The sequence below is a fragment of the Schistocerca serialis genome, chromosome 4, assembly GCF_023864345.2.
Source record: "Schistocerca serialis cubense isolate TAMUIC-IGC-003099 chromosome 4, iqSchSeri2.2, whole genome shotgun sequence".
NCBI classification, from domain to species: domain Eukaryota; kingdom Metazoa; phylum Arthropoda; class Insecta; order Orthoptera; family Acrididae; genus Schistocerca; species Schistocerca serialis.
This window is the reverse complement of record NC_064641.1, coordinates 153,913,924-153,940,288: the sequence shown is the minus strand read 5'-3', so window position 1 is coordinate 153,940,288 and position 26,365 is coordinate 153,913,924. Positions and strand designations below refer to the sequence as shown.

Below are 26,365 nucleotides of genomic sequence, written 5' to 3'. Positions count from 1 at the left end.
TTAAAGAAAATCGCAGGTTGCACTGTTTACATTCTAATTCATAAGTGTTTATACCAATTAATGTATGATTACCAGTCCACAATATGACTCAGACGAGCGTACGCGTAACGGACACGACGCGGGTGATCGTTGATGATGCGAAAGCCGAATGATCGTATGAAAGTCCTTACGCTCGTCACGCATACACAGATATCTGGTACCAGTCCTCCTTGACACTAGCAATAAATTTTAACACTGTTCACAAAGTTAAAGTTACAGTTCGCAGTTCTCAGTTGTACGAGCGTGCGCATAACCGTCGCGACGTGGTAGATTGTTGATGATGCGGAACGCAATGATCGAACGCACGTTCTCACGCTCGCTACAAGACACTGGCACTTAAATGCTCTCTTTCGTGGTGAATAGTGTAACCGATTCACATTAGTTCATTCTTGGAGACTGAACACGGCGCGGATGATTGATGAACGGTGTGACGCGCAACGAGAGGATACACAAATACGTCATCGGCAGCACTGCTCACTTTTAATTATATCATTACGCACTTTCCTCTGAATCACTTCCATATTCCATCACTTTACTATAATATCACTTGGAGCAACACTTCAACGTCCATACTAACAATTCCTCTCACAGGCAGAGCTACACACTACACAACCTAACAGTTCCGTGTCGCCGGACTTTGTGGCCGAGCGGTGCTAGGCGCTACAGCCTGGAACCGCGCGACCGCTAAGGCCGCAGGTTCGAATCCTGTCTCGGGCATGGATGTGTGTGATGTCTTTAGGTTAATTAGGTGTAAGTAGTTCTAAGTTCTAGGGGACTGATGACCACAGATGTTAAGTCTCATAGTGCTCAGAGCCATTTGAACCATTTTAAAAAAAAGTTCCGCGTCCCATGCTCGACTCGACAGACGCGACTGCCCGCAAAGATACTCCACAACTAAGCCAGCGATATGACAACATGCTTACAACCTATCTATTCCTCGTTTGGTCCAAAATAGGCAGATACCCGTCCATTGACTCAAGAATTACTTCTGTTTCTGGAAATTTTTCATTTAACTTGAATAATATAACACACTATCCAGTCCCATTAATGCTACCACCTGTCAAAAGCCTGAATAATCACCTTTCGGAATGCGGACCGCTGCGAGACATGCAGGAAGAGCGTCAGTGATGTCCTGAAGATGCGCTAGGTTTCTCGGTTGACGATGCATGGCGCGAACAGCCTGATAGATGTGGTCCCACAAATTCTCGATTGGATTTAAATCCGGGGTGTTTGGTGGCCAGGGCAGTACTGCAAACTCAACATGGTGCTCTTCCAACCACACACGTACACTGCGAGTTGTGTGACATGTTCCATTGTCCTGCTGGTAGGTGCCATTGTAGCGAGGAAAATCAAACTGCGTGTGGGTGTTGGACCCGCTCCACAAGGGTAGTATGTTCTTATGTTGATCCATTGTGCTTCCAGCGTAGGGAGGTCACCAAGGGAATGCCACAAGAACATTCCCTAGACCGTAACGCTCCCTCCTTGTTTGCTTTCAGACGTTTCAAGCGGTACATGCCAACGACCTTCTGTCCGTTGGAGCATAAAACGTGATTCCTCTGAAATGGCTACCTGTCGCCACTCGGTGGACTTCCACTTGCGGTAGGGCGTGCAAATTCCGGCCTCCGTCGCCGATGAACAACTGTGAACATGGCTACATGAACCAAGCACCTGCTGTGGAGGCCCATACGTAGCAGCGTTAGCTGGACGGCCGTTCATCTGGGCAGTCTGTTGCTCAACAGTTGTGCTTGTACTCGACCGTACACATCGCCGCAGTCGTCGTACACACCTCTCATCCATGGCCCCTGGAGAACAACAATTGCCTCGGGCCCGGTTTTGCCTCCATATCCATTTTGATGATTAAATCGAAACCCTTAGCTGCCGACAGGTGTCGTTGATATACATCAATGGGGACAGGTGAAAATGCGTGCCCCGACCGGGACTCGAACCCGAGGTCTCCTGCTTACATGGCAGACGCTCTATCCATCTGAGCCACCGAGGGCACAGAGGATAGTGCGACTGCAGGGACTTATCCCTTGCACGCTTCCCGTGAGACCCACATTCCCAACTGTCCACAACCTAAATTCGTAGTGTTCCTAATATATATTTGCCCATTCATTCACTACTCGTGCCAGACGAAACTGACGAGTCCCGTAAGAGTTCGGGCAAAGCGTGCGCATTCGCACAGGAGGAGGTCAATGCCCGGGTAGTCGCACTATCCTCTGTGCCCTCGGTGGCTCAGATGGATGTTTAGCTACCCTGTGCAGTAAAAAAAAACTGAGTTTACGTATCAACGAACAACCTGAACTGGTGTCATCGGACGTCCGCCACGAACAAATTCAACCAACAGTATAGAACAAAATGAGATTAAAAAAAAGATGGATAGAGCGTTTGCCTTCTGAGCAGGAGATCCCGGATTCGAGTCCCGGTCGGGGCACACATTTTCGCCTGTCCCCATTGATATATGTTAACAACACCTGTCGGCAGCTAAGGGTTTCGATTTAATTATCATTTCATTCTAGAGAAAGTGCACGGTCCTCAATGGTATCTGTTCTTTCGAAAACAGATACCATCTTCATATCCATTTTGCCACGCTTGATATACTCTAACCACGGCAGCTCCTGAACAGTTTACAAACTTATTCGTTTCGGAAATGAATGTCCCCTTGGCTCGAAAGTCAATGATCATGCCCTCTTGGACATCAGGTAAATCGCTCCGTTTCCGCATCACGACAACGTCACCGTTTTTTCCCGAATCCCCCTCCCCTGTGACACACTATATATACCCTGCTAGTGCTGCCACCTGCCGTCTGTGTGTCGTCATTGCACGTTGATGTCGAACACATCAAATCACATTAAGTCGACTGGGCCGTGTATCTGAGTCGTTGAAAATACTGCAGGCACTAAAACAAAATTTTTTCTTTAATGTACCTGAGGTGTTTTAATGCGCTATCAATCACGGTAACTGACGAAAAGTTAGGACGTTGCTTGTTAGCACCAACATCATGCTGATAATAGGCTTGCTCCCCCCCCCCCCCCCCCTCCCAACTCTTTTTTAAGTTATTGCCCTGTCGATATGCAGGTCATTGGACGCTAGGTACCAGCTCATTTATGATTAAACTGAAGAAAGAAGTTTCTCCGTGTTGCATGATCTTTTCATGTTGACGCTACCACTTCGTCTCCACAGCGCAATTGCATCACTCTATACAGTTGTCATATAATTCTATTGAGCTTTCCGCACTTTTTGTGAATCAAGATCAGTTGCACGCACTAGTTTTATATCTTATCTATTGCATCACATGGTAAGCTCTTCGTTCATTATAGTCTAAATTTTCGCATTGGTTCTGATGCAACAAAACAGACATTTCCATGAGAACAAAACAGGAAATCTCCATGGGTCACGAAATTCTGTATTGATCCAGAGAACGGTAGTGAAAATGGACGTCTTTAGAGTCATTTGAAACTGTACAAATTCAATTTGATTCAAAAGTCACCTTGTAATTCTGATATAAGGCTTGTCAACGTGGGTGTTGTGGATTTGACAGACTAATGAAATGGAGCTCGATTTTATGCCAGTCTCATTTTCAAATAAATAGAACTCTCAGTTATTAGATTTTCCGTCTTGAGACTACTGCAGTTAAAGAGTATGTTTACACCACATGCGTTGTGACTTTATTTAGAAAACATCTTCTATGGTGATTCTGGAACTATATACACATAATACGTTTGTATATTTTGGTCTGTCTAGAGCAAAAACAGTGTTTCCTTATAAATTTCCCTATTGTTTACATACTCTGCAAACTACTGCCTTCGTCTTCGTTGTTAGCGCAGGTTGAAGTAGAAAAAAAAGCTTGTGTTCACATCAAAATGGTTCAAAAAACCATTTGTGAGCATAATATTGTCAGCTGCCCTCACTTGTCTGCCTGTTAAGGTAAGCACAGCTCGTGATGTACGTCCCATCCTCCCCCACCCAACTCTTCCTAACGCACGATACGTCGTGTCGGCATGCTCAGTTTCGTTGCAGAGCAATGCGAACAGAGGGACAAAGGCAGGAGTGTCAATCTGTACGAAGTGCTATTGGAATAGCTATACATTATACAATGTGTACATTGCACAACCAATAGTGTGGAAGTGCAGATTAAACATACCGACGATTGTATAAGCACTGTATTCATTACTTTTAATCGTACCATATAGCACCTATGAGACAATAAAAGCATTTTTACAAATATGATATAAATCGAAAGTCAAAGAATAAATTAGTTTTCCAAAAATCATATATTTTCCGTAATTCGTGTAATATTCTTCATATCAGTTCGTATTTGGACTATACAATTTCTAAAGCAGCCTATGTTTTTCCTGAGGGTTCAAACTATCTCCGCACCAGATTTCATGGTAATCGGTTCAGAAAGGTTAGTGGTGATAACGTAACAGACAGAGTTGCTTTCGTGTTTTTAGTGTTAATGAGGATAAAAATTTCAGTTACCATATCTTTTTTCTCCATGATCAGATTTTGATGGAAAAAACTCTGCACGTTGCTCCAAGGTATGCTGAAGCTGTCTGTGAACCCCATGAAAGACATTAGGGTGTTCAGACAGACAGACAGATACGACGGGTTTAGTAAAACATTAAATCACGATATTTTTTCCGTGATCCAGTTCTGGTAACCTAAGCCTATATGGTGCCCCACGTTATATTCAAGTTACATGCTGAAACCCTATGAAAATACGTCGAGTAGCTTTGGAAAAGCGTATTCAGACAGACAGACACGACACTTCTAAAGACTTATTATTAATATAGGTTATATTAAGTGGTCCATTAATTTAAAAAGTGTGTCGTTTCCCAGGTTGGTCTCATCATTCATGAATTTCTTCTTTCCTGTCATGGATTTCTGAATATGGTAGTTTTCTTGCAGGGTGATAAAGTTCCTTTTCTGTTTAGTCTTACGATTTCTCTCTCTCCTCCTCTCCCCCTTACACGCACGCACACACACACACACACACACACACACATACACATACACACACACACACACACATCAAATATGAAAACTAAAAGAAATATTCCGTTCAAAGGTTGGCAACGTTCAAAACCTACACCGAAAAAAAAGGACAGATATAAACGTTGTGTTGTGTGCTGAACTGATGAAACCTCAGTTTTAACTATGTTTTGCAGTTTTACAAAGCGAGGTGAAGTGAAAGTAACACCAATGCAGCTTAAGAAAAACAGCCTTCGAGAAAAAAGCCGAAAAATTGCCGTGAAACCAAGTTTCTTTCGACTTCAATCTCCGCTGACAAGGAATGATAAAGCACTGATTTGAGAATATGTCTACAAAAGAAAAATTTATAAGGAAATACTGCTTTTAATCTATACAGACCAAAATGGACTAACGTATTATGTACCCATATTTTCGGAATGACCAACCGAGAGAGGTGGCGCAGTGGTTAGACACTGGACTCGCATTCGGGAGCACGACGGTTCAATCCCGCGTCCGGCCATCCTGATTTAGGTTTTCCGTGATTTCCCTAAACCACTCCAGGCAAATGCCCGGATGGTTTCTCTGAAAGGGCACGGCCGACTTCCTTCCCCATCCTTCCCTAATCCGATGAGACCGATGACCACGCTGTCTGGTCTCCTTCCCCAAACCAACCAACCAACCATCGGAATGACCACAGAAGATGCTTTGAAAGCAAAAGCGAAACATGTATGGTGTAAAAATACACATTAATTGTTGTTGTTGTTGGGTTGTTTTGGGAGAGGACACCAGACAACGAGGTCATCGGTCTCATCGGATTAGGGAAGGAAGGGGAAGGAAGTCGGCCGTGCCCTATCAAAGGAACCATCCCGGCATTTGCCTGGAGCGATTTAGGGAAATCACGGAAAACCTAAACCAGGATGGCCGAACGCGGGACTCAACCGTCGTCCTCCCGAATGCGAGTCCAATGTGCTAGCCACTGCGCTAAATTTAATACGGGAAAAACAAAGAACAATTTATTGTAACAGCTTCTGCGGAAGATGGCCATGCAAGCGCACATAAATAGCAGTTTACTTTTGAGAAGCCTCTCATTAATAGCACGAGACTCTCGAATGTGGATCCGCATTTCATTGTCACTGGATCGGAGATAACAGGTGCTTAACAGAAGATGACCCTTTTAGTGAGAATGTCGCGTAGCTGTGTTCTCTGGAGACGCCCGGCCAGCCTTGTGTAAGGGAGCGAATGTGTTCTGCGGTACGGGAACTGCGCTCGGACGACTCCCGCATGAGGTCATCAGGCGCTGCAAGAGGCGGCCCCTGCCCGACCCTAATGAAATTCCAGCGTCTGCGGTGAGGCATCCGTCACGCGGTGTAATTCTGCTGCCATTAACAGTTTCATTTCCAGCCGCCCCGCGGCCGGGCCGGAACGCACCATTTTAATAACCCCGGCGCCCTCCATCCGTGGCAGCTGACAATTTTTATCAATATCCTCCCCTGCACCCTCCTGCACGCTCCTACCCCCTTCCCCCTGCCTCCTGCTCTGCCCTCCAGAAACTCGAAGCGTTTTTAAGAGGAAGGCGACCCCGGTCGTCTGACGCTCGGGATGCCACCTCAGACAGGGTTGGTTGGACCTTCCGATACCAGACTGTAGCGTGGACGGAATTTATTATTCGAGGAAGTCTAAGTGGAGCAGAGTAAAACTGAGTTAGCTGTCCAGTCTGCTATCGCTTCCCTGTTGTTGTTGTTGTGGTCTTCAGTCCTGAGATGCAGCTCTCCATGCTACTCTATCCTGTGCAAGCTTCATCATCTCCCAGTACCTACTGCAGCCGACATCCTTCTAAATCTGCTTAGTGTATTCATCTCTTGGTCTCCCTCTATGATTTTTACCCTCCACGCTGCCCTCCAATGCTAAATTTGTGATCCCTTGATGCCTCAGAACATGCCCTAACAAATGGTTCAAATGGCTCTGAGCACTATGGGACTTAACAGCTGTGGTCATCAGTCCCCTAGAACTTAGAACTAGTTAAACCTAACTAACCTAAGGACATCACACACATCCATGCCCGAGGCAGGATTCGAACCTGCGACCGTAGCCGTCGCGCGGTTCCGGACTGCGCGCCTAGAACCGCGAGACCACCGCGGCCGGCATGCCCTAACAACCGGTCCCTTCTTCTTATCAAGTTTTGCCACAAACTCCTCTTCTCCCCTATCTTATTCAATACCTCCTCATTAGTTACGTGATCTACCCATCTAACCTTCAGCATTCTTCTGTAGCACCACATTTCGAATGCTTCTATACTCTTCTTGTCCAAACTATTTATCATCCATGTTTCACTTCCATACATGGCTACACTCTATACAAATACTTTCAGAAACGACTTCCTGACACTTAAATCTATACTCGATGTTAACAAATTCCTCTTCAGAAACTCTTTCCTTGCCATTGCCAGTCTACATTTTATATCTTCTCTACTTCGACCACCATCAGTTATTTTGCTCCTTTACTACTTTAAGTGTCTCATTTCCTAATCTAATTCCCTCAGCATCACCCGACTTAATTCGACTACATTCCATGATCCTCGTTTTGATTTTGTTGATGTTCATCTTATATCCTCCTTTCAAGACACTGTCCATTCCGTTCAGTTGCCCTTCCAAGTCCTTTGCTGTCTCTGACAGAATTACAATGTCATCGGCGAACCTCAAGGTTTTTATTTGTTCTCCATGGATTTTAATACCTACTCAGAACTTTTCTTTTGTTTCCCTTATTGCTTGCTCAATATACAGGTTGAATAACATCGGGGATAGGCTACAACCCTGTCTCACTCCCTTCCCAACCACTGCTTCCCTTTCATGTCCCTCGACTCTTATAACTGCCATGTGGTTTCTGTACAAATTGTAAATAGCCTTTCGCTCCCTGTATTTTACCCATGCCACCTTTAGAATTTTAAAGAGAGTATTCCAGTCAACATTGTCAGAAGCTTTCTCTAAGTCTACAAATGCTAGAAACGTAGAATTGCCTTTCCTTAATCTTTCTTCTAAGATGAGGCGTAAGGTCAATATTGCCTCGCGTGTTCCAACATTTCTACGTAATCCAAACTGATCTTCCCCGAGGTCGACTTGTACCAGTTTTTCCATTCGTCTGTAAAGAATTCGCGTTAGTAGTTTGCAGCTGTGACTTATTAAACTGATAGTTCGGTAATTTTCACATCTGGCAACACTTGCTTTCTTTGGGATTTGAATTATTATATTCTTCTTGAAGTCTGAGGGTATTTCGCCTGTCTCATACATCTTGCTCACCAAATGGTAGAGTTTTGTCAGGACTGCCTCTCCCAAAGCCGTCAGTAGCTCTAATGGAATGTTGTCTACTCCCGGGGCCTTGTGTCAACTCAGGTCTTTCAGTGCTCTGTCAAACTCTTCATGCAGTATCATATCTCCCATTTCATCTTCATCTACATCCTCTTACATTTCCATAATATTGTCCTCAAGTACATCGCCCTTGTATGGACCCTCTATATACTCCTTCCACCTTTCTGCTTTCCCTTCTTTGCTTCCCTATCAACAGATAAAAGAAATCTTACGTGCAGGTCGCTTATCCCCTGAGCAGTGCAATATCGGGGATTGACCGTACAGCAGGTGTATTCGCCAGAAAAAGTTACAGAGAAGGCCATAAACACGTAACAGAAAAGCTACATATCAACGATAAAATAGCATGTTGAGAAAAACAAAAATTTTAAAAAATATGTATTTTTGAGATTTTAGGATCCTTCTGAATTTCGAAAAGCATAATTTTTTAAATATATTTTATAATTTATATTTTAGGTTTTTGCTGTTTGTATAGTGGATATTATTATTACTTCCAAGTTAGTACAATGGATTCTCAATTGGAAGGACGACTGTTCGGCCATCCTGATTTAGGTTTTCTGTGATTTCCCTACATTTCCTAAGCCAAATGCTGGAATGGTTCCTTCTCCATCCTTCCCCAATCCGAGCTTGTGGTCCGTCTCTAATGACCTAATTGTCGATTGGACATTAAACTGTAATCTCCTGCTATTAGTTCCTGCAGGATCTATTCCCCTTGCCGTAGTGTAAGTATCTGGTGCTCGTTGCTTGTCATTAAATGTCTTTACTTCAGTTTGTTCCTCGCAGGCTGCCATCACCGTATTGACGTAATTAGTGACACAGTTTCATACAGATTCATTATCATATTTTCCATGCAAGTTTTAGGATACTGTATGTGGACATTCCTTGTTCTTATTTGATTATTCACGAATTCCCCAAAATTCTTCGGTTGCGACGGCGCATCATCTGCTGTCCGGCTGTTTATTTATGTGATGTCAGAATTTCAAAGTACGGTGTAGCGTCCCGTGTTCCGGGAATGCGCATAGAATGAAACTGTGATATGTGATAACTTCATTTATATCTCCTTATCCGTTAATAAACTACTTGCTTGACACACATTGTCCAGATTTTTTTGGACTATTACCCCACTTCGATACATGTTCTTTAAACTAGTCGCTCATGGGATCTTTATAGTCCAGATGATTTTGATTCATTGACGTACCGCCATTTAGCTGTTAATTGGTTTGGACATATGACTAAGTTGCGAGAGTACAGTTTTCTCCTTTTGCGTGTTTATAAAATCCAATTGTACCCACAGGCAAGAAACTAGTGGTTCCAGAATATCACTAAATATTGATATTACACTATCTAGTCACGTTAATATGACCACCTGTCAGAAGGCTGGATAACCACGTTTCGCAGCGCGGACCGCAGGAAGGGAGTCAGTGAGATTCTGGAAGGTATCGACAGGGATGTGGAGTCATGGACACCCCAGTGCTGTGGCCAGCTGCGCTAGGTTTCTCGGTTGATCACCTCTTGCCACACAGTTGACATCCTGTTGCGCTGTTGTCACACAGCCGGCCGGAGTGGCCGTGCGGCTCTAGGCGCAACAGTCTGGAACCGCGAGACCGCTACGGTCGCAGGTTCGAATCCTGCCTCGGACATGGATGTGTGTGATGTACTTAGGTTAGTTAGGTTTAAGTAGTTCTGAGTTCTAGGGGACTGATGACCTCAGAAGTTGAGTCCTATAGTGCTCCGAGCCATTTGAACCACGCCGCACTGACATATTTGCGGGAACCCCCATTCGGAAATGCGCGGCTTGGGCACTGGAGAACGTCGAAGTATGAGATGGGTGCGCGTTCCACACCCAACATGAGTAGCACATAGCGCTGTCCACTTTACAAATAGTCTTTGAATTGCGTCCCTACGTCAATGCAGTGTCTACATCAGCGCTGCTGAGCCTCACGCGCGTAAGCCAATCCGTGCGGTTGCCTCTGGTGTACTTCGATCGCTGTGTGGGCTCGAGCAATAAGGTCCTCCGTCGACGTTACAGTGTGCCATACTACCTCACAGCAAACACTCGAGAGCTTTCAGATCTAGCGACCGTGTTGGCCATGGAAGTGGTCCACCCCAGCCAGCGCATCGATTGGGTTGTTCGAAATGAGGTGATTCCGCACTTAGAAATCAACGTCTACTGGAGCTCCGTTCCGTTGCAGCCACATGTCCGTCCGAGCATTTAGTAGCATTGCTTCCAATAGGGTAGGCAAAACATCTCCAATAAATGTGGGGTGGATCGGTCCTATTTGTTTGACAGTAGATATGGCCCAATGACGCCGTCACAAATCATCCCGCCCCAGATGTTAATACCGACCCTGTCCGTGATTTTGAATCACCTGCGCCCACAGATTTTCGTCCGCCCAAATATGCATCTTGTGCAAGTTTAAAAAGCCGTCTCTAGTAAACCTGCATCAATAGCACGAAGCTCGGGAATTGTGGCTAGAGTAAGCGATATTGTAAATTCCACTGGGCAAACTGCACTCGTCTTGAGTGGTCCCCCCCCCCCCCCCCCCCCTCGCGCGTAGAGCTTAGACTTCCTGCAGATGGTAGATGGTATGGATGGAGCCAGCGTTCATGGACAACACGCCACACGGTACTTTTCCCGTGTGCGGCGACTGTGCCACCTGCCGAGTTCTGGTGGTTGGGGTCTCCTCTAACAACATCAGCGCGTACTCCTGCAGCTGTAGTGTTCGAGCCGAGCGTGTACGACCCGCATCACATTTCGGCACCTACCTAGTATTCGGAAGTACCAGGCACAAAGTGCTACTACTTTACTCTACAATGGGCACAGCTCGTGCTGAAAGTATCTACATGCAACTTATCGGCTTCTCTGAGGCCTATCTCTCGATGGCCACGAACGTGAAATGGGACGAGGTACGTCTGTTTGAAAAACGTTCTGCATGCAATCTTGCAACAGGTCTGCCATTGCAATCTTTGACGTATGCAGGTGCCATCTCGGTAGCTGTGTACTGGTATATGTCGCACTGCTGTCAACAAATTTACTGCACTGGCATACCACAAAAGGACCGTAGTAGGATGTGCACATGGATTGTGTGGATGAATGCAGCGCTTGCACAGGAATGTTATTAGGCTCAGGTCGTCCATCCGCAGTACACAGATGGCTAAAGGGTAGCATACGTTCCGTATTCAGACACCAAGACGAATCAAAACAAACCGTCACAACCGTTCCTTCTGAGACTTTGAAGCTCTCCAGTGCCCAAGCCTTGCGTTGCGGATGTGAGTTCCTCGTTCAGAACCGATCAGTTCCCCTTCCTGAACAACGTACTAAGCGTTGAAACTTCCTGGCAGACTAAAACTGTGTGCCGGACCTGGACTCGAACTCTGGACCTTTGCCTTTCGCGGGCAAGTGCTCTACTAACTGAGCTACCCAACCACGACTCACGACCAGTCCTCACAGTTTTAATTCTGCCAGTACCTCGTCTCCAACCTTCCAAGTTCACTGTTTCATTCTGGATACTAAGCGTTGTCGTAGTCTTTTTGAGGAACCCTGTATATTCGTCTAAACAATATCCTACTCCGTTGCCTCACAGTAACAGTTTCAGTTCTATGGTTGATACGACACAGTTAAAGTTTTTTCACATCAAAGCACAGTTCTCGAAATGTTTGGCTCTGATACCGTACACACTCATTGTTTCACCAATGACCCAGCGATATGCGTCTATTACACGTGCGACAACTGCCTCAGTTCATCCACGCATAAAAGCAGAGAAAAGTTCACTGTTTACTCAGTATTAATTACTGTCTGTTTTGCACTTCACACGATACCTATCGGTCTGTAAGTATCAGAAACACACGATCGTGTATCTTCGAATTTTACCATCCTTAATATGACTGTAGACTTTGGAATAACAACTGCGCACGTTTTCACGCTTACAGTACGGAGTACGGTTTTTGTTGCGATATTTCTCTCATACTCGGAAACGCCAAATTGACGCTATACAAGTTCAATTGGGCGTCAAGTTTGTTTTGTGATTTCCAATTTCCAAGTTACGACAGTTAAATACTTGACAGATTTTTCAATTAATAAAGTGAATTTTACGTTTTATTATGACTCGTCAAACAACTTTGCAATTGCTTTTTCCCTATCCAGTTGCTCCGGGCGACAATAGCAGTTTGAAAATTGATTCAGTCCGCTAACTTTGCCTTTGACTGCTACAGAATTGAATTTTCGTTTCCGAAGCGATGATTAGCGCTCAAAACTCGTTTCGACGACTACTTTAGCGATTATTGTGCTTAGTCGGTTTTGATAATATCCACGCCGCATTACACACACGCGCAAGCGCTCTCTCTCTCTCTCTCTCTCTCTCTCTCTCTCTCTCTCTCTCTCTCTCTCACACACACACACACACACACACACACACACACAGCAGATTGTCTCGATTGGGAGGGGGGGAGGGCGAAATACGGTTTCTGTACCCACTCCCCAAAATTGACCCAAGATGCACACTACCTATAGGCGGAATCAGTAACAAAAATTATGCGTCATGTCAGCAAATAAGCTGTTAGCATTTTGGTAGACTGCAATTCTTGCTTAAAACTGAATCAAACTGTCGTATTCTTGAAGCTACTGTCTCTCAAAGAATGTAAAAAGGCTTATAATTCCTACTACATTCTATTCTGTCCTAAGTTTCCTCGAAGGAAAGGAAGATCTTGTAACTGGGAATGGTTTGTGTCTTATCTTTGCCTTCAAAAAAATGGTTCAAATGGCTCTGAGCACTATGGGACTTAACATCTATGGTCATCAGTCCCCTAGAACTTAGAACTACTTAAACCTAACTAACCTAAGGACAGCACACAACACCCAGCCATCACGAGGCAGAGAAAATCCCTGACCCCGCCGGGAATCGAACCCGGGAACCCGGGCGTGAGAAGCGAGAACGCTACCGCACGACCACGAGATGCGGGCTCTTTGCCTTCATTACGAAGATATGAGTGAGAGTGATCTCTACTAAGCCTACATTAGGTCTGTCCACGTAGTGAGTGATACAATACCATCTGCTGACAGATCAGGTGGTAGCTATAACCACTTCACTTTACCAGTAATTATCGTTTCACTCAGGTTTCTAGGTCGAACGGGAAACGCTCTGAGAGCTCGTGACGTTCCACATTGAGAGGAATAAAGATGTACAAGAACTAAAGACCTGGATTAAGGGCCGCGATACTTGGCTGGCGCCAGAGATACCAAACGAAGATCTGGAAACTATGGCTCACATGAGACATTGTGCTGCAAATAACAAAATCCTCGCCGCGCGGGCTAGCCGCGCGGTCTCAGGTTCCTCTCCACGGTTCGCGCGACTCCCCCCGTCGGAGGTTCGAGTCATTCCTCGGGCATGTGTGTGTGTGTGTGTGTGTGTGTGTGTGTGTGTGTGTGTGTGTGTGTGTGTGTGTGTGTGTGTGTGTGTGTGTGTTGTCCTTAGCGTAAGTTAGTTTAAGGTAGATTACGTAGTGTGTAAGCCTAGGTTCCGATGACCTCAGCAGTTTGCTCCTATAGGAACTTACCACTACAATATCCTCCATTTTCTGTAATTATGCCTGATTCAGAGACTGAAGGTGGCTGAAGAAATATGTCAATATCTTATACTACTTCATTAAGTTCTGAGTGCTTAGTTGTAATACATATAGCATGACGAAGCTGTTAGTGAATGAGCCACATCTGAAGATAGCAGTAAATTGCCGAAACCGGTAATGTTATCATTGTAATTACAAGGGCGACCTTAACGTAATAAGTAATTATACAAACATTGACAGGGATGCATACTTATCTTTTGTCATTATGTGAATTATTAAAAGAAATTCAGATTCAGATTTAGGTTTTACGTGATTTCCCTTAAGGCGAATGCTGAGATGTCCCCTTGAAAGAACATAGTCCATTTCCTTTCTTTATCTACTGTATTCTGCGAACCACTGTAAAGTACATCGCAGATGGTATTTCCCACATACACGTAGTAACGTTTCTTCCCGGTACAATCATTTACGTGTAACGGCAAAAATGACTGCTTAAATACCTCTGTACACGCTGTAATTAGTCGTCTTCGCGTTACGTAGCTGAAGATTATGTCTAGATGCTTCACATAATACTGGTTACTGACACTTCGTATAGACTCTCGTGGGAGAATTTGAGTATATCTTCAACCGTCTGCCAGTTCAAGTTCGTTGGCATCTCAGCAACATCCCCCTGAGAGTCAAACAAACGGCTGACTATTCGTTCTGCCCTTATTTGAATACGTTCATTATCCCTGTTAGTCCTATCTGATACGACTCCCGCACACTTAAGGGATATTCTGAGAAGATGTGTTTTGTAAGTAGTCTTCTTTGTAGAATGTCAGCATTTTCCAAGTATCTTTCAAAGGGACGGAAGCCTAGTGGATCTCTCCCATTTCATATCCATACAAACTGTTACACTCATGTATATGAACGAGTTGACTGACTCCAAGCGTGAGGATGTTAAACCCAATCTCCCTTCCTTGCTTCTATCTGTGTGTGACTTACTGATACTGTAGGCGTAGGATACTTCTCTTTGAGAAATATGCAATTTTACATTTCTGAACATTTTTGTACCACTTTGAAATCTTATCAAGACCTGACTCAATATTTGAGCAGATTTTTCAGGCTATACTTCTGCACAGATAAGTGGATCATCTGAAAGAATCTGAGATCACAATTAGTATTACCTGACACTTCATTCGTTTATAGTGTGAACAGCAAGACACCCCCAAACATTATGCTGGAGTACGCCTGAAGTTGCTTTTTCGTCTATCGACGACTGTCAGTTCAAGATAACATGCTGAGTTCATCCTACTATGAAACTCCCAACCCAGTCACAAATTTTGTTTGATACCCCATTTGGGCGCTTTTTTGTTAGTAAACATAGGTTGATACCGAGTCAAGTGCTTTTGTCCCGGCGGAGGTTCGAGTCCTCCCTCGGGCATGGGTGTGTGTGTTTGTCCTTAGGATTATTTAGGTTATGTAGAGTGCAAGCTTAGGGACTGATGACCTTAGCAGTTAAGTCCCATAAGATTTCACACACATTTGAACATTTTTTTTTTTTCAAATGCTTTTCGGAAGTCACGAAATGCTACATCCACCTGATGTCCGTGATCCATGGCTGAGCAAAAAGCGAGCTGAATTTCACATGATCAGTATTTCCGGAAGCCATTATGGTTGGCATGCAAGAGATCATTCTGCTGCTGATCGCTTATGTTGTCTGAACTCAGAATATGTTGTAGGATTTTACAACACATGGACAGCAATAATGTTAAAGGATAGGTTTATGGATAGCTTCTGCTATCCTTCTTGCAGACGTGTATGTGATCTGTGCTTGACTTTGAACCACTTGACACAGTTCTTTCTAAATCTTCATATACACTTCGTAAACTACCACGCTGTGCATGGCGGAGAGTACCTTTTGCCACTATTAGTCATTCTCTTTCCTGTTTCCTGGAGCGAGGGTTAAACAGCTGTCTATATGCCTCCATACGAACTCTAATTTCTCTTATCTTGTTTTCGCAGTCCTTAATGCCAGATGTGCGTTGTCAGTAATGCAACTGTTCTGCTGTCAGCCGCGAATGTCGGTCCTCTAAATTTTCTCAACAGTGTATCAGAAAAGAATATCATCTTCTCTCCAGGTATTCCCATTTCAGTCTACGGAGCATTTCCACAATACTGCTTGTTGATCGAAACTACCGATAACAAATCTATAAGCACGCCTCTGAAATCCGACCTGGTGGGATTCAGAAACAGTCCGGCAGTACTCAACAATCGGCCACACAAGTGTTCTATACGCTGTCCGTTTTATAGAGTCATCAGAGACAAGGCTATCGTCCGGAGTACTCCAGGGAAGTGTGATAGCACCGCTGTAGTTCTCCATATATGCAAACGGTTTGGCGCACAGTGTGGGCAGCAGTCTGAGTTTGTTTGCTGATGATGCCGTGGTATACGGTAAGGTGTCGAAGTTGAGAGACTGTAGGAAGATACAAGACGACTCAGACAAAATTTCCAGTTGGTGTGATGAATGGCAGCTAGCCCTGAACGTGGAAAAATGTAAGTTAATGCGGATGAGGAGGACTGTCAAACCTGTAATGTTCAGATACAGTATTACCAGTGTCCTGCTTGACACAGTCAAGTCGTTTAAATATCTGGGCGCAACGTTGCAAAGCGATATAAGGTGGAACGAGCATGTGAAAACTGTGGTAGGAAAGGCAAATGATCGACTTCGGTTTATTGGGGGAAAGAGTGTTTCACTTACAAAGAAGACCGCATATAGGATGCTGGTGCGACTTATTCTAGAGCACTGCTCCAAATGTTTGGGATCCGTACCAGGTCGGACTGAAGGAATACATCGAAGCAATTTTTGATTGCTCTGGGAGATGGATCATCGAAACTGCACCACATGAAATATTTAAAAAAATGTGTGATAATTCCTAAGGGACCAAACTGCTGAGGTCATCGGTCCCTAAACTTACATTCTACTTAAACTAACTTACGCTAAGAACAACAACAACAGCCGACTGGAGTGGCCGAACGGTTCTAGGCGCTTCAGTCTGGAGTCGCGCGACCGCTACGGTTGCAGGTTCGAATCCTGCCTCGGGCATGGATGTGTGTGATGTCCTTAGGTCAGTTAGGTTTAAGTTGTTCTAAGTTCTAGGGGACTGATGGCCTCAGATGTTAAGTCGCATACTACTCGGAGCCATTTTTGAACAACAACAACAACAACAACACACACACACACACACACACACACACACACACACACACACACACCTTGATAATTTACAGCTGTCATTGACTATTAAAGCATCGCATCATGCATACAATCACAAACTCTCCTCCTGAAGTGCTGTGTTCATTTCTGTCTAATACTTGAATAACTCTTTAGTCCTACTCGATGATGCTGACTGCTTCAGCCGAGGTCACGAACCGGGGCAGAGCGCTCCCAAGCACGCCTCTGTATTGACGTACGTGTGAGGGCACTACTGTGCTGAGAGAGATGGCGTGTCTTCTTCAGCCTCTGCCATTCGCCGTCGCGTATTGTAGCGAGATATTGGTAATGTCTGTGGTGAAATGAAATGATCGTGTGGCATTTATTGGCCGGGATATCCCCTTCGGGCCGGCCGAAGTGGCCGTGCGGTTAAAGGCGCTGCAGTCTGGAACCGCAAGACCGCTACGGTCGCAGGTTCGAATCCTGACTCGGGCATGGATGTTTGTGATGTCCTTAGGTTAGTTAGGTTTAACTAGTTCTAAGTTCTAGGGGACTAATAACCTCAGCAGTTGAGTCCCATAGTGCTCAGAGCCATTTGAGCCATATTCCCTTCGGGGTTCGGCAGCTGTATTGCAAGTCTTTTTAGCCACTTCGGCGACTATCGTGTTAATGATGATGAAAATGATGATGAAGGACACACAACACTTAGTCCCCTGCCGGGCATCGAACCCGGGCACCCTTGCGTGGTATGTCTGTGGTATCGACGCGCATTGGCGACTGTGGTGCGGCAGTGCGATCTTTGGAGGATACCACAGGTATGACTCATTCGTGCCTACTGCTAGACTGTTTCGGATCTCCACCAAGTCGGATTAAAGGAAGACGTCCAAGAAATCGGGAAATGTGCTGCTATGATTGTTACCTTTAAGTTCGATCAACTCACGAGAGTTAGGACACTGCTTCTCGAACTCTAATTGGAATCCTTAGAGGGAAGATGGCGTTCTTTTTGTCAGCACCATCGTCAGATTTTCTCTGGCGAAGCTAAGAGGGTGAGTCAAATGAAAACGTTAAATTTGTAATAACAAATCGAAATTTCGCGCTGTTATCCTGTAAGTTGGTAAGCGTGCTACAAACAGCGTGCAGAATGGCCTGTAGGTGGCAGCATAATGCAGATGCACACATACCATCGCAGTAATCAGTATAAAGTTGGCCGCCTCACTTGCGACTTGCACCAGGGAAGAACAGCGTTCTGTTATTCGGTTTTTGCGTAGTGAAGGTGTGAAACCTATTGAAATTCATCGACGAATGAAGGTTCAGTACGGTGACGCATGTTTGTCACAGCAGCATGTTTACGAATAGAGTAGGAGGTTCGCAAATGGTGTGACTTCAGTGGAAGATGCTCCTCGTCCAGGTCAGGCACAACGAGTTGTGACTCCACACAACATTGCAGCAGTTGAAGCCATAGCGAAGGAAAACCAACCGCCGAGTGACGCTGAACGACATTGCAGCATGTTTACAGATTAGTCATGGGGTCAGCACACCACATTGTGCATGATGTGCTCCAGTTTCAAAAAGTGTCTGCAAGATGGGTGCCACGGCAGCTGACTCCTGAAATGAGAGAACGACGTGTTGATGCTTGTGAAGAACTACTTCGGTGCTTTGAACGAGAAGGTGATAGCTTCCTTGCAAGCATCGTTACTGGGGACGAAACCTGGGTTCACTTCCACCAACCGGAAACGAAGAGAGCGAGCAAGGAATGGCGCCGTTCCTCATCACCAAAACCAAAGAAGTTTCGAACAGAACCATCAGCAGGGAAGGTTATGCTGACTCTCTTTTGGGACGAAAAAGGCGTCATTTTGGAGCATTACATGCCTAGAGGGACCACTGTCACCAGTGACTCATACACAGATCTCCTAAAACATGATCTGCGGCCTGCAATCAAATCAAAGCGATGTGGATTGCTGTCAGCAGGTGTCCTTTTGCAACATGACAATGCAAAGCCCCACACTGCCCGTACAACAGTTGCAACAATCACAGACCTACATATTGAGTGTCTTCCTCATCCACCATACTCACCAGACCTTGCCCCAAGTGATTTCCTTATGTTTGGACCACCCAAAGACGCAATGGGAGGAAAGAAGTTCCATTCTGATGAAGAGGTACGCCATACGGTGCAAGAGTGGTTGCGCGGACTACCAAAAGAATTTTTTTCTAAAGGAATTTATGCACTTTGTAACCTCTGGAGGACTTGCATTGAGCGTGGGGGAGATTATGTTGAAAAGTGATACAGCTTTGTACCACTTCTGCACAATAAATAATATTTAAAAAAATATTTAAGGTTTTCATTTGACTCACCCTCGTATCATTTAGCTATCAGAAAATAACTTCGACGGACCATCGAATGGAGATTCAAAAAGAACCAAGCAGAATTCGCAGTTCGTATAACGAATTGCAGCTTTCTAAGTCTTAACTGCTTAAATTTTGAATAAAAATCATCAATGAAGGCGGCCGAAAACTTCCGGCATAACGAGTCATCCTCGTTAGCCAGACGGCCTCGTCAAAGAGGGCGAAAGAGCGTACACTCTCTTGCCTCTGGAATGGGAAACTGCCCCTAAAACTCGGAAGAAACAACAACTAATCAGCGCCGTGAGGTTACGGAAGGGACTTCAAATCACTTCATCAAAGAGACACTGCCCATCCGTTGTCGCCGAGAGGTTCTAGGCGCTTCAGTCCGGAACCGCGCTGCTGCTACGGTCGCAGGTTCGAATCCTGCCTCGGGCATGGATGTGTGTGATGTCCTTAGGTTAGTTAGGTTTAAGTAGTTCTCAGTCTATGGGACTGATAACCTCAGATGTTAAGTCCCATAGTTCTTAGAGCCATTCGATCCAAAGAAACACGATGTGTATCGACAAGACTTGTGGCCTGTAATTCATGACAGCTCGCCATTGGAAAAAGTTGCCCATTCGGGAGGCGACTGCCGAAGGGGAGATGACAATGAGTAATTAAATTTAGACAGCCAGTTTTTCAGGTGACTGTAGAACGATTCTACTGCTGCCACCGTACGTAATTTCGCCCAAGGACGATGAAGATAAGGGGACAGAAATTAGGGTTTGTACGGAGGCATATAGACAGTCAGTTTTGTATCGCTTCATCAGCGAGTGGAACAGCAGAGGGAATGACTGGTTTCTTGATAGCTCTTCTTATGTCTTGACCACACTTTTATTTTTCAGCAACATGACGCGGTTCGACTTTACGTCACATTCAAGGGCAGTGTTATGTCAGTTATATAAAATTTTTCGTAGAATCGTTGCATCATGTCAACATTCTCGATAACGAGACAAGTGTAAATGTAAGGTCGAAACGCATAGGTTGTTGAAAAATAGTCGTCTCACAGCAATTTTCATGCAAATTGCGGGAATCACTAGTAATGGTACAAGGTACCCTCCGCCATGCACCACACTGTGTCTCTAAGTGAACTTGTCGCCTCACGGTTTTCTTCCTTGCTCTCCCTTGCTCGCCGCCGCCGAGTACCTCGCAGCACGCCACCTGCTGGCAGGTGGTCCCGGCCGGCAAGTAGCCGCGCGCCGGACTCGCCTCAGTGACACCCGCCGTCAATATTTGCCTGACAGGCCGCGCCCTCTCCCCCGCGCCCGCCCCCGCAGTCAAAACTATTTACAGCTGTTTGTTTTAAGGAGCCCCCGGTCTGGCGCGGCGCACCGGCACACGGCCGCCTTTGTGCCGGCGCCCCCGCTGTTTGCCGTGGGGGCGGCGCCCGTCTCCACCTCCGCCTCCCTAATTGGTACTACCGATGCGGGGGACCCGTCCGCTACTCTAAATATCGACGAGTATGCGGCGGGCCAGTGTTTGCACGCCGTCCCGTGCACCCAACCCCCTTCCCCCCCCCCTCTCCCCCTAACCTCCTGGCTTAAGGAGCGACTGCACCCAGCGCGGCGATTACGGCGTTAAATCATGCAGCGACTGCTCACGAGGGGGACACGTCCGCGCGTCCCCATTGTCTTCGTGCCAACGAGTTTCAGACGGGGAAGGTCTCAGAACTTCAGCCAGTTACTTTCAGCTCACAAACGTGTTTTCACTGCGTCCCATGACTTCTCGACGCCTTGTTCTCAAGTATCACTTGATGAAACTCTGTTTCTTATCACTGTCACGCACGGTGCTGGCAGAGAGAGAGAGAGAGAGAGAGAGAGAGAGAGAGAGAGCGAGCGTTGGCTACTGCGCTTGCAAAGTTCTCGAATTTCCGTCTGTATATCCCGTCAACGTTTACTGTATCTTTCCTAAATCGATTTGAACGAATGCTAGGATGGTTCCTTTGAAAGTACATGGCCATCTTCCTTCACGTCTGTTTCTGTACTCATCGCTGTTCATAGCGCGTTGTTTTACACTATTTTTGACCACCTCACTGTCTCTATTCAAGACGTAATGGACACAAATACGTCAAATGGTTCAAATGGCTCTAAACACTGTGGGATTTAACATCTGAGGTCATCAGTCCCCTAGACTTAGAACTACTTCATCCTAACTAACCTAAGGACATCACACACATCCATGCCCGAGGCAGGATTCGAATCTGCGACCGTAGCAACAGCGCGGTTCCGGACTGAAGCGCCTAGAATCGCTCGGCCACAGCTGCCGGCTACAAGTAGGTCAGGTGTACATGCCTATGTCACAAGCGGAAGTTGGAGATACAGAAAAAATTATACGACAATATTGAACGTGTCCGAGTGGTTCTAGGCTCTACAGTCTGGAACCGCAAGACTGCTACAGTCGCAGGTTCGAATCCTGCCTCGGGCATGGCTGTGTTTGATGTCCTTAGATTAGTTAGGTTTAAGTAGTTCTAAGTTCTAGGGGACTGATGACCTCAGAAGTTAAGTCCCATAGTGCTCAGAGCCATTTCAACCAATATTGAAAGTGTAATTCAGTATGTAAAGGGAGATCATAATCTAGTAATCGTGGGTCATTAGAACTCCATAGTAGGGGAAGCAAGAGAAGAAAGAGTATGGGAAAATACAGGCTTGGTTATAGGAATGAGAGAGGGCAAAAGCCAATTGAGTTCTGCAGTAGATTTCAGCGAGTAATAAGGTGAACATTGTTCAAAAATCGCAAGAGGAGCTGCTGTACCGGAGACACTAGAAACTCCTAGTTGGATTGTATCATGATCAGACAGGGATTCCGAAATCAGATATTAGATTTTAGGACGTGCTCAAGAGCAGACAGAGACTAACAATTTAGTAATGAAGAAGAATACACTGAAGTTTAAGAATATCGTCCGGAAGAATCAATATGGAAACAAGTGGGATACGTTAGTGTTGAACAAGAATGCCGTGCGTTTGAAGTTATCTAGTGTTGTAGATATTGCGATAATGAATGCTACAATAGGGGATGCAGTTGAGAGAAATTGTCACCTCTAAAAAGGGACGATCATAGTAGCTGGACGGACAAATGTAGGTACGAGGATAATAACTGCGAAGAAACCTTGGCTAACAGAAGAAACATTTCAATTGATCGATTAAAGTAGGGATTACATAATTGTTGAGGGAAGTACAGGAGTACAACAATATAAGTCAGTTAAAAATGAAATAAACAGAAACTCCAGGGAAGCCAAGGCAAAATGGCTGCAGGAAAACTGCAATGAAATCGAAAAAGAAATGGTCGCTGGAAGAAGTGAATCAGTATACAGGAAAGTCAAAACAACTTCCGACGGAATTAAAAAGCAAAGGTGTCAACATCAAGAGTGCAAGAGTAATTTCACAGTTGATAGCAGAGGAGACAATGGATAAGTGGAAAGAATACATTGACGCCATTTACGAACGCGAGGAGCTACCTCATGACGTGATAGAAAAAGATACGGGTGTCGATATGGAAGACAAAGGTGATCCAAAACAAGAGTCAGAGAGTGACAGAGATTTGGAAGTCTTGCTATAAAATAAAGCAGAGGGATAGGTACATTCCTTCGTACTTTCTAAAACCATTTGAGAATGTGACAGCCAAACTACTGTTCAGCCTGATTTGTAGAATCTGTGAGTACGGAGACATATCATCAAAGGTTCGGAAAAATATCAATTACAACATCCCGAGGACGGCAAGGGCCGATAAATGCGACAACTATCTCATGACCAGCTTAACAGCTCACGTTTTCTTGTTGCTGACAAGAAAAATATGCAGAAGAATGGGAAGGAAAGATGGATATCTGTTCGATGAGGATCAGTTTAGCTTCCGGAAAGGTACAGCCAACAAAAAGGACGTTTTAACATTTTTCTTGGTAATGGAAGCAAGACATAAGAGAAATCAAGGCACCAAAAAACGATTTGTCGACCTATAAAAATGGTGCAAAATGTTCTAAATGTTCAGAAAAATTCGCTTATGCCTTAGGGAAAAGCGGGAAACGAACAGTCTGTGTAAGCACCAAGTGGAAGACCGAAATCGAGGTGTTCGGATTTTAAACGGTCTAAGACAAATTCAGTCTTTTGTGCCATACTGTTCAATCAGTACGTCGAAGAGAAACAATGTCACAAATAGAAGAAAGGTTCAAGACTGCGAATTTAGGGTAAAACGATGTGAATGATAAGATTCGCCGATGACATTGCTATCCTCATTGTAACCGAGGAAGAATTACATGACGGACCAGATGGAATGAACAGTCTGCTGAGCACAGAATATGGATTGAGAGAAAATCGAAGAAACACGAAAGTAACGAAGGTTAGCCTAAATGAGAATAGTGAGAAACTTACCATCAAAATTTGGTGAATGAAATTGACGACGTGAGAGAAATGTTCTACCTTGGAAGAGAAGTAACAAATGACGGATGAATGAAACATGACGTAAAAATGAGACCAGTAAAGGTGTAGAAGGCATTCGTAACTAAAAGAATTCTATCAATATCCGACATCATACTTCAATTTGAGGAAGAAATTTCTGAGCATTTGCGTTTGGTGTACAGCATTGTATGGAAGTGGATCACGGACAGTGGTAAAACCGGAGAAGTAGAGAACCGAAGCATTTGAGATGTGGTACTATAGGAGGATATTAAAATGAGGTGGACTGATAAGATAAGAAATGTGGAGGTTCTTCACAGAGTCGGCGAGGAGAGGAAAATGTGTAAAATACTGATAAGAAGAAGGGACAGAATGATAGGACTACGTTAAGACGTCGAGTAATGACTTACATGGTAGCTGATGGAGGTCCAGTGGGTAACAACTGTAGGGGGAGACAGAGATTGGAATATACCCAGCAAATAATTAAGGACGTACGGTGCAAGTGTTACTACGAGATTAGGATATAGGCACAGGATGGGAATTTGTGGCGAGCCGCATCAAACCAGTCAGAAGAGTGATGATCCCTCCCTCCCCTAAAGAAATTCACATCATTTCAAGATTAGTGGTCAGCTTCGGGAAACCGTCACGTAATTTAAATATTTAGAAGTAGTACTAAGAGGTGATACGAAATGAGACAATATCTGTTTGAAAAAATGTTACACAAATAACTTAGTACATTGCTAAAGCAGGGTTACATATATTCAGTATCCTACTTGGTATCTGTTCACAATAACGTAAGTCCCTACAATATAGACACCTAATTGCTGCTTCAGTTTCTCTTTTGTTAGTCTTCAGGAGCCGTCTCATTTCGTTTCCATAATTAACTTTCCGTAAGAAATGGGTAATAAATGTCATCTAAAAGGTTTATAAGAAATACGCAATAATTTATCGTTTTAGGTCTGACATACCTCAGTAATGTCTGTAACATCTTCATTCTCCCATTTCAGTGATTTGGCAAGTACTTTCGCATTTGTAACACCTAAAAATAATTTATGAATTAAATAAGTCCATTAACGTGGATGAAGTCGATTGATGTTCCCGCAAACTCTCGCATACCAATTCTACGGTGTCCTGTCTTGTTGCAAAATCAACTTTAACTTTGACTTGTTCGAAAATCAATTGCAATTTCTCCTTCATTGTGAAATGCAGTATTATCTAATCTTCACCTGGACTAGATACAGCTGTGATGCCCCTCCCCGTGAAGAGAGAGAGTGCAGATATGAAACTTCCTGGCAGATCAAAACTGTGTGCCCGACCGAGACTCGAACTCGGGACCTTTGCCTTTCGCGGGCAAGTGCTCTACCAACTGAGCTACCGAAGCACGACTCACGCCCGGTACTCACAGCTTTACTTCTGCCAGTACCTCGTCTCCTACCTTCCAAACTTTACAGAAGCTCTCCTGCGAACCTTGCAGAACTAGCACTCCTGAAAGAAAGGATATTGCGGAGACATGGCTTAGCCACAGCCTGGGGGACACAGTTTTGATCTGCCAGGAAGTTTCATATCAGCGCACACTCCGCTGCAGAGTGAAAATCTCATTCTGGAAGAGTGCAGATACTTCGTTTGGAAACGACATAATTTTTTTACATTTTTTATTTTGTTTTAGATGCTGACACGATAAATCTAAAAAATTATGCGGTGATTCTGAGATCCACATATGTGGACATTGTGCCTGTTGACTTTTCCAAGTGAATGAAATATAAGATGAAGCACTTTGAGAAAGTAGCTGAACGATGGAGAGGGACAGAAAGGATTTTGTTCGGATGCGAACGGGTGTTTCTGCCGCGTTGTTGAGCTAAGAGTGTTAAGGTCGAGATGAGTTGTGGGGGACAGAGTACATTGATAAGACAGTAAAGAAAAGGGAAGGTATGGAAATCGCAGTGCTCGTCTGCACGTGGACGGGATAGCTATGCACACTATAGTGAAATATGATCAAAGATTCGAACATCACAGATTTAATGGACACATGCATTCAGGAAGTTTCAGGCGCCGTGAGGTATTCTAAGAAAGGCCTGTACTTAATAATTGGAAGTATAAGACGTGTTTGCACAAGTGTCTTTTTCAGGTCAAGAAAGAGGAGCTTTTTATGTGGTTTTTTTTTTTTCAGTGGAGGGATGCTGAGGCTTCCCGCATATTGAAGTTACGTGCACAGTCTATTTTTAATTTTCATGTATTATTACTCCTAGACTCTTTGCTGAGGGAGAGAAGTTGGTATTTATCCCATTTAGTGTTAAAGATGATAGGGATCCCCGATAATTCTGGGTAATGGGCCTAGAATGACCAACCAGCAGCGCTTGGATTCAGATGGGTTGAGCTTTAACCCCATATACTCCACCGATTTTGATAGTGGACACATGTAGGTGCTGACATTCTCGATAGCTGTCACCAGGTTTATTGGTTTTGCACTTAGATAC

General features: G+C 44.7%; 1 protein-coding gene and 1 non-coding gene across 2 annotated transcripts in view; one reads left to right on the top strand and one right to left on the bottom strand.

Moving 5' to 3' along the window:
* Positions 1-26,365, top strand: part of LOC126474050 (netrin-3-like) — a 442,560-nt gene that overhangs the window by 222,266 nt on the left and 193,929 nt on the right. The gene's annotated exons all lie outside the window — the stretch shown is intronic.
* Trnat-ugu (transfer RNA threonine (anticodon UGU)) lies at positions 1,965-2,039 on the bottom strand. The gene has a single exon. It is a non-coding gene; the product is annotated as a tRNA-Thr (tRNA).